Source organism: Ursus arctos, unplaced genomic scaffold, assembly GCF_023065955.2.
Source record: "Ursus arctos isolate Adak ecotype North America unplaced genomic scaffold, UrsArc2.0 scaffold_28, whole genome shotgun sequence".
Classification (NCBI taxonomy): domain Eukaryota; kingdom Metazoa; phylum Chordata; class Mammalia; order Carnivora; family Ursidae; genus Ursus; species Ursus arctos.
The window spans coordinates 29,228,009-29,236,899 of record NW_026622963.1 but is presented as its reverse complement, the minus strand read 5'-3'; the positions used below and the strand labels follow the sequence as shown (position 1 = coordinate 29,236,899).

The 8,891-nt window shown below is 37.7% G+C and overlaps 1 pseudogene; it reads left to right on the top strand.

Moving 5' to 3' along the window:
- The first annotated feature begins 6,283 nt into the window (after positions 1-6,283).
- Positions 6,284-7,153, top strand: LOC113263576 (S-formylglutathione hydrolase-like; annotated as a pseudogene).
- The last annotated feature ends 1,738 nt before the right edge of the window (positions 7,154-8,891 follow it).

Sequence of the window (8,891 nt, the reverse complement as noted above, 5' to 3'; positions counted from 1 at the left end):
TTTAATCATTTCCACCTGGTAAGTGCAAAGGCTGAGGGAAAGAGCCAGCCATCAATAGCTCTGTGGATGGCAGATTAATTCAGTGGGATAAGATCCGTGCAAACACGTGCTTATACAGCCATAATTTGCCTTTCATTTTCCTTTGCAACTTAGAAGAAAGTGAATAATTTCCAATGAGCCTCTCATTTGAACATATTGAAAAAACATGTCATTAGCAAAAGGAGCATTTAGTTGCTCGATTACCATATTTCTCCAAGTATGTGAACCAGTCATTTTTCAGCTGGGGGTCATTAGCTGAGCAGAAAGATGCACAATCTGGGGGGCACCCAAATCCTCATATGTCTTATATGGGTGTCGAGACAGCAGAGTAGGAAGGGGAGAGAGGATGAGGCCATTAAACAACAAGGGAAGGGGTCAGCTGCATTTCCTGCGGTTAGTCAGAAGTCTCTAAAAGAACGGAAATAAAGCTGTGGATGGAAATGTGTCTGTAGGGTCTCATTAACCCAAGAAAAGTGCAAAATACAAAAGGCTACACCTGATGTAAATTTGAAAATTCAGTATTTCATTTGCTTCTCTCCGTCTGATGCTTTCTTCCTACCATATTCACATTTTCTTTCTTCTTGTCTGCGCCCACACTGGCTTATCAGCTCTAAAAGGGGTGACCTTGGTGAGATGCTTCAATTCTCTATATTTTCCATTTGTACACTTTAGGGCAATAATCCTGGATTTTCACACCTTGAGCCATTGCTGTTCAGATTCCCTAAGATAATTGGTTACTCATGTGCTTTGGAAAACTCATCACCTAACACACACGGTGGAGAAACCCTGATGAGCGAGGGCAGCGGCTTCCTGGGGTTTGGCTGTCAGTAACAGAATGGACTGGAGAGCAGTGTCAGAGGAGGGGTGGTAGAATTTTCCTAGATTCTGTTTTTTTTGTTTTGTTTTGTTTTTTCTTCTCCAGAAAGAAAACATGGCTTTTTTATTTGAAGCCACCTCTCTGCACAGGCATATGGCAATCTTAAGGTGGTCAGAGCTTTGCACCGATTCTAGAACAGAGCTTCAAGATGGCTGGGCAGTGTGATCATTTTCTATTACAGATTTTAGTCAACAGGCTTTTCATGGGCCCTCCTAACGTGCAAGAATCTTGTTGATGGTGGGAGTTGGAAGGCTGAGATCACATCTTCTTTCCCTTCAGGCTGGGCAGTCCCAGGAGGGCAATGTGAAACATTTAATTGGAACATATATCAGTGGTAATAAGGAATCTATCTCTTAAACGCTTCCTAGGAGAGTTCCTGACGATTTATAAAGACACAGCATTGATTAAATGACTCATGCTTCCTTCTCCGTGGAGACAACTCAGGTCACTGGGCCACTTAGGACCTTCTGTTTCCCCTTTGCCAATAACCCCCACTCATAGAATTTATTTAGGGAATAGTTTATGCTATTTAACTCAATATTTTGATTAGCAGAGCTAGCATTCATGGAATATCAATATAAATTGCACTATCATACCAGACTTCATTTAAAAATTATCTGGCTCTAATTCAATTCTTCTTTAAGAACAGATTTTTTTTTTTATAAATTAGTTTATCGTTAAGACCGGGAACATTTTACAATGTTGGAAAAAATAATTTGAATTTCTTTTCTTTTCTTTTCTTTTTTTTTAAAGATTTTATTTATTTATTCGACAGAGATAGAGACAGCCAGTGAGAGAGGGAACACAAGCAGGGGGAGTGGGAGAGGAAGAAGCAGGCTCATAGCGGAGGAGCCTGATGTGGGGCTCAATCCCATAACGCCGGGATCACGCCCTGAGCCGAAGGCAGACGCTCAACCGCTGTGCCACCCAGGTGCCCCTGAATTTCTTTTCATTTAAAACCTCTAGCCATGGGACACCTGGTGGCTTAGTTGGCTGGGTATCTGACTCTTGATTTTGGCTCAGGTCATGATCTCAGGTCATGAGATCGAGCCTCATGTGGGACTCTGTACTCAGCAGGGAGTCTGCTTGAGATTCTCTCTCTCTCTCTCTCTCTCCCCACTTGCTCTCTCTCTCTCAAATAAATAAATAAATCTTAAAAATAATAAAACCTCTAGCCTTTTATGTAAGCCAACTTTCACAAAATAGTATACTTTCCCACTATAGAAAAATTAGTATTTGGAGAAAAGTATGAGCAAAAAATCAACCATCACCCCAACTCCAAGGATTAACAACTGTTAATATCTTAGCCTACTTCTGGTTCTTTTTGCTGTGTCTGTGTTTCATATAGTTTCATCATATGTCATAGAAATTATATATGTTAACTTTAAAATAACCCATTTTTATTGTTATAAATAATAAACATGTTTCATATGTACAAATAGAACACATACAAAATATGAAAAGGAAAATTAAGGTTGTACCATTTAGAGAAAATCACCATTAAAACCTTGGTGTATTTTCTCAGAATATTTTTTCTGATATCTTTTATCTTTTTTCTTCCTATTAAATTCTTCAAAAATACAGAAAAGGCAGAGACTAACGTAACTGACACTCATGTATCCATCATCAAAGTCTCAAAAATACGGATATTTTTCTACATATGTTTCAGATTCTTAATTTATCTTTTGTTCTGTTATCCAGTCCCTCCTCTTCCCCCCCCCCTTTTTTTTGGCAAAATGAAACATTAAAGATACAGCTGATGCTCCCTGTGTTCGTTTTTATCTTTCCAAGATTTATCCATATTGAAATGTGTCGCTCTAGTCTATTTAATTTCCCTGCTGACTAATATTCTGCCATATGGACACAGCACACTGTCAGTATTACGGTATTGCCATCTGCATTCCCGTGTAGGTCTCTTGAAAAGAATCTCTAATGTATGTGGCATTGCTAATGTGTGGGGCACGTTTGTCTCCAACTTTACGGAGCATCAACAGATTGTTTGAAGCGGTTGTAATAATTTGTATTCCCGTAAGTGACATTGGACAGCTCCTTTTGGTTTGGGCTCCACTTGGTATTGTTAGGCTTTAAAGTTCTTCCTAATCTTAAGAGTGTAAAATGGCTTCTTTCATTGTGCGTGATCTATACCTTATTGTTCATGATACAAATAACCTTTACTTGTAAGTCACAGCTGATATGGATTTGCTTTTTGATTCAACTCATTTATTGAGTCCTATGTCGAGTGCAAGTTTTCCTGAGGTTGCTACACAAGGCTGCTGCCAGATTTGGCTGCTCAGATCTATCTTCTCCAGCCTTATGCCACCAGCATCAGTATTGCTGTCTTCCGGCTCTAGAGTTCTCCTTCAGGGTCTGGGGAGGTTCTGGCTCTAGAAATGAGCTGCAGTAATAGGAAGGATTCTATGAAAGCAGCTCTGTAGTCTTTTCACCTGCTACTAATCATACCGACCATAAATATACTTATAACAATTACACAGGTTGTACCTGGTACCATGCAATACCAGAACATATTAAAAGTACAAATCCTCTTCCGTTCTTCTCCCCTTTACCCAATAAATAACCACTTGTAGATAACCTGTGCTTTTTCCTTCATATTTGTGTTTACGTACGAACGCGATGAATATTCTCGAACATGTCTCTTGGGCTCATGTAATTTTGTAACTTAATGTTACCTGTCAACATCTGTGCAGTATTCTGTAATATGGAATAGTAATATAATAACTAACCTAATTCTTCTAATGACGGGCATTAAGCTGCTTTCAGTTTGCCATTATTGTAAACAACTTTGTGGAAAATATTACTGTAAACGTCTTTGGACATCAGTGTAAGACTTGCCTCAGGAGAAATTTCTAGAAGTCCTATTTACATGCCAAATTTTTAACTTCCTGTTGAATTGGTGACTTCTAGTCGGTTTTGGACACAGTACCTAGATTCTGTGAGTTTATGTTTTATGTAAAATGGCAGAAATAATAGTAACTACCTGATAGGGTAGTTTTGAGGATTGAATGAGATAATGTTTATAAAGTCCATACGCAGAGCTTGGACCATAGTAGAGGTTCAATTAATATTTTTTCAACTCTTTCTCAGTTGGCAAAAGAGAAATGTGAAAAACAGGGAAATGAAATACATTTCCACTCGTATCAGACTTTGCTCTAGAGCTGGGATTGTTCTCAAATATCTCTAACAGGTTCCCATGGAAAGAAAAATATATTTTCCATCCCGAATGTAACAGGAAGCATAACTAGGGAAAACCCTTCAATCCTCTGTGTGGAAAGCTATCATGTTGACTATATTTCTCAAAAGGTAAAGTGAGGCGTAAAGGCGGTTCTCAATCATTCTTGCTTTCTCACTGTCAGCTTCCACTGCTTCTATTTCCTCATCTGGGAATAGCTGTAGTGATTGTAACAATTATAAAAAATAGCTATAATAGTATACAAAATTTCTTGAATGCACTAGATCTGGTAAGAAACAGTCAGAAATAGTTTATTTCTTCCCTTCACCCTTCAGAGTTGCTCTGGGATTCATTCTTAACCCATCCATTGGATGAAGTCTTTGGCATCTTATATTTTTTTCTGAACAATTGTAGGGTTTAAGAAATCCTGTCCCATTTAGTTGCAAAATTTAAAAATCTCATCCAATTTAAAACTTATCCTCCCTTGCATATTTTAATGCATAGAATAATCAGTGGGAAATGATGAGAACAGACATATCTAAAATTCAATGGATAATTTAAAATGGAATCGTAAAAAATATCTAAATATTCCAAAAGAATGCAGAGAAAAAAGGAACAAGGAAAAAAATCTGGGAGGACAAACAGAAAACAAACAAAATAGAAAAAAAAAAAAACCCAAGACCAAAATGCAATCAAAACAAACAAAATAGAAAAAAAACCAAGACCTAAATGCAATCACATTATTCAATCACCAGTAAATCAATATTTAATAACATTAAATGTTGATGAACTATACACTCCAATTAATATATCAGTCGCCAGAATTGATTAAAAAAAAACCCCAAGATCCAATTCTATGCTGTCTATAAGAGATTCACTTTAAATATAAACATATAGATAGGTTTAAATTAATATGTTGTAAAAATATACTCTGAAAACAAAGTGATGGAAGTCTGGAGTAGCTATATTTATATCAAATAAATTGTGCTACAAGTCATAAAAAGAAGGATCTTTCATGATAATAAAAGGGTCAATTCATCAGGAACACATAGACATTAAAAAAAAGTAAGTACCTTGGGATGAGCACTGGGTGGTATATGTAAATGATGAATCGCTAAATTCTACACTTGAAACCAATTTCACGTATATATTAACTAACTAGAATTTAAATTAAAAAACTTGAAAAAAAAGATAAAAAGTAGCTAAGTACCTACTAACAGAGCCTCAATCTACATGAAGCAAAACAGGCAGTAATAGACAATCCACAATTTTTATTGGTGATTTTAATATCCATCTCTCCAACAATCAATAGATCAACTAGACAAAACTTAGTAAAGATACAGTTGATCAGAACAACACTATCAACCAACTTGAACTTACAGAAGACGATACCCAACAACAACCATAGGATATGCATATTTTTCAAGTGCATATGGTATTCACCTGCATAGATCACGGTCTGGGTCATAAAAAAAGGTTCAATAGTTTAAATCAAATTGAAACCATATACAGTATGACCACAATAAAATTAAAATAGAAATCAACAATAAGATATCTAGGAAGATCTCGACTATCTGGAGATGAAATATAATCTATGGGTCAAAGAAAAAAAATCACAAGAGAAAATAAAAAATGTTATTATATGAATGGTAACAAAAATATGATGTATCAACATTTGTAGAATACGAGTATAGTAGTGCTTAGAGGGATCTTTATAGCTATATATGCTTGTATTAGAAAAAGGGGAAGGTCTAAAATCAATGGCCCGAAGAAGGTAGAGGAAACCAAAAAGGCAAAGAAAACTCAAAGGACGTAGAATGAAGGAAATTATAAAAATAATAGTGCAGAGGCTGGACAAGTGAGAACAGAGAAGAAAGAAAATTAACAAAACAAAAGTTGGCTCTTTGAAAAGATTGAACTTACTAAACCACTAGCTATTCTGACATGCAAAAAAGGGGAGAAAACACTAACTGTATCAGAAGTGAAAGAGGGGTTATCACTACAGATCCTATGGACACGAGGAGAACAAGAGAGTATTCTGAACAAGTTTAGATGATGACCCCCCCCCCCCCACGTTTCCACTCTGGCTGCTGCTCATTTCCTTGCCTGCCACTGATCCCCAAGGATCATCCATTCTTTGGTACGGACAAAAAAGCAAGTAGCAGTTGGTCAGGAGAAGCATGACATTGGAACGTTTCCAGCAACAAGATTTGGAAGATTTTGGAGGATTGCAGAAAGTTTTTGAACATGACGATGTTGAACTGAACTGCTAAATGAAATTTGTTATCTACTTACCACCAGAGGCAGAAACTGGAAAATGTCCTGCACTGCATGGCTGTCTGGTTTGACTTGCACGGAACAAAATTTTGTATCAAAGTCTGGTTATCATCAAGCTGCCTCTGAACATGGCCTTGTCGTCATTGCTCCGATGCCAGCCCACATAGCTGCAATACTAAAGGAGAAGACGAGAGCTGGGACTTTGGGACTGGTGCCAGGTTTTAAGGGATGCTTCCGAAGATCCTTGGAAAACTACCTACAGAACGTACTCTTACGTAACTGAGGAGCTTCCCCAACTCATAAATGACAATTTTCCAGTGGACCCCCAAAGGATGTCTATTTTTGGCCACTCTCCAGAGGTCACAGAGCTCTGATTTGTGCTTTGAAAAATCCTGGAAAGTCCAAATCTGTGTCAGCATTTGCTCCAATTTGCAAACCAGTGCTCCGTCTGTGGCAAAAAAAAAAAAAAAAAAAAAAAAAAGAGCCTTTAGTGAATATTTGGGAACAGATCAAAGTAAATGGAAGGCTGATGGTGCTACCCTTCTTGTGAAGTCCTAGCCAGGTGCTCAGCTGGACATACTAATCGAGCAAGGAAAAGATGACCAGTTCCCTACAGATTGACAATTACTATCTGAGAACTTCATAGCTGCCGGTACAGAAAAGAAAGTCCCTATTGTTTCAGATTACAGGAGGGTGATTATCACAGCTACTACTTCATTGCAGCCTTTATTACCGAGCACATCAGACATCGTGCAAAATACCTGAATGAGTGAAAAACTTCAGAAAAGAGAATTTCTTCAGGATTATAAAATTGTAATAAACAGAACTGCAGGGAGAAAGGATTTCAAGACATTGGATTTCATAGTGCTAAAAATGCATCATTCTATTGTTGCATCACTTCCTAAATTTATACATAAAACCCGAAAAAAGAGGGGCGCCTGGGTGGCACAGCGGTTAAGCGTCTGCCTTCGGCTTAGGGCGTGATCCCGGCGTTATGGGATCGAGCCCCACATCAGGCTCCTCCGCTATGAGCCTGCTTCTTCCTCTCCCACTCCCCCTGCTGTGTTCCCTCTCTCGCTGGCTGTCTCTATCTCTGTCAAATAAATAAATAAAATCTTTAAAAAAAAAAACCTGAAAAAAAAGAGACGATTATGAACAACTTCAAGGTGACAGATTCAACAACGTGGATGAAATGAACACATTTTTTGAAAAATACACCTTATCACAACTGACACAGGATCTAGCAGAAAAATCAGTAAAAGCTTCTGCTAATCAAAAGATACATTAAGACAATGACTATGCAAGCCACAGACTGGGAGGAAATATTTATAAATCCATTTTCTGATAGAGGACTAGATTTGAGGGCATGTAAAGAGTTTTTCTATTCTGACAATAAAAAGATAAAACGACAACAGCAGCAACAACAAAAACCCACCCTCCAGAAGAAGAAAAGATTTCAGGCGACATTTCCCAAGGATGATATATAAATGGGCAAAAGTGCTCAACATCATTACTCATCGAACAAATACAAATTAAACCACAACGAGATATCTCTACACGTCCACCAAATGGTTGTTTGGAAAGATTAAACAATAGTGTTGGCAAGAATGTGGAACAACTGAAATTCTCCCATGCTGCTGGTGGGAATATGAAGTACAACCGCTTTAGAAAGCTTCTGGAATTTCCTTATAAAAGTAACCATACACTTACCCTATAAATCCAGTCACTTCAGTGTCAGGTATTTACTCAACGAAAATGCATATTTAAAAAAACAAGACTTGTAGAAGAATGTAATAGCCCAAAACTGGACACAGTGCTCATGTCCGTAACCATGAGAACGTCTGAGCAAAGTGTCATAACCCTTTTGTGGAGTACTACTCAGCAGTACAAGTCAATATGTACAGCGGTAGGGTTGCATATCAAAAACATTTTTGCTGAAATGAAGAGTCATTACTATATGATTTAATTTATATGGAATTCTAAAGTTTGGCCAACCCAATCTATGTTTGAAAAAAATCTAAAAGTGGGTGGGTATTGGACTGAGAAGGGACATGAGGGAGACTGGGGGGTTACGGTGATGTTCTTTATTTGAGGAGTTTTGGGTTATACATACACATTTGTCAGAACGCAACCAACACTTAAGATTTGTGATTTCATTGTATGTAACCTTTTTATCAAAATCTGTACTGAATTCTAGTGAATGCGTGCTGAGGTATTTAGGAGATGTGTATTGATGTCTACAATTCACTTTAAAATGCATAAAAGCTGAGATGGAATCATGAATGGATAAAGAGACGGATATGTGGGAAAGATAGGCAGTGGGTCTACAGGGGTTCGCTGTAAATTTTTTTCAACTTTTGCTGAAAATTTTTCATAAGAAAATATTGGCCAAAACCCTCTTCATCCCTCCCTGTCTTTGTAACAGCCTCAAGAAGTCTGTAGTGGGAAGGGGGAGGAAGGCAGTGTGTTCGGTGTCCGTTTGTCCAATCATATACCTTCCTGGTAGTGGCT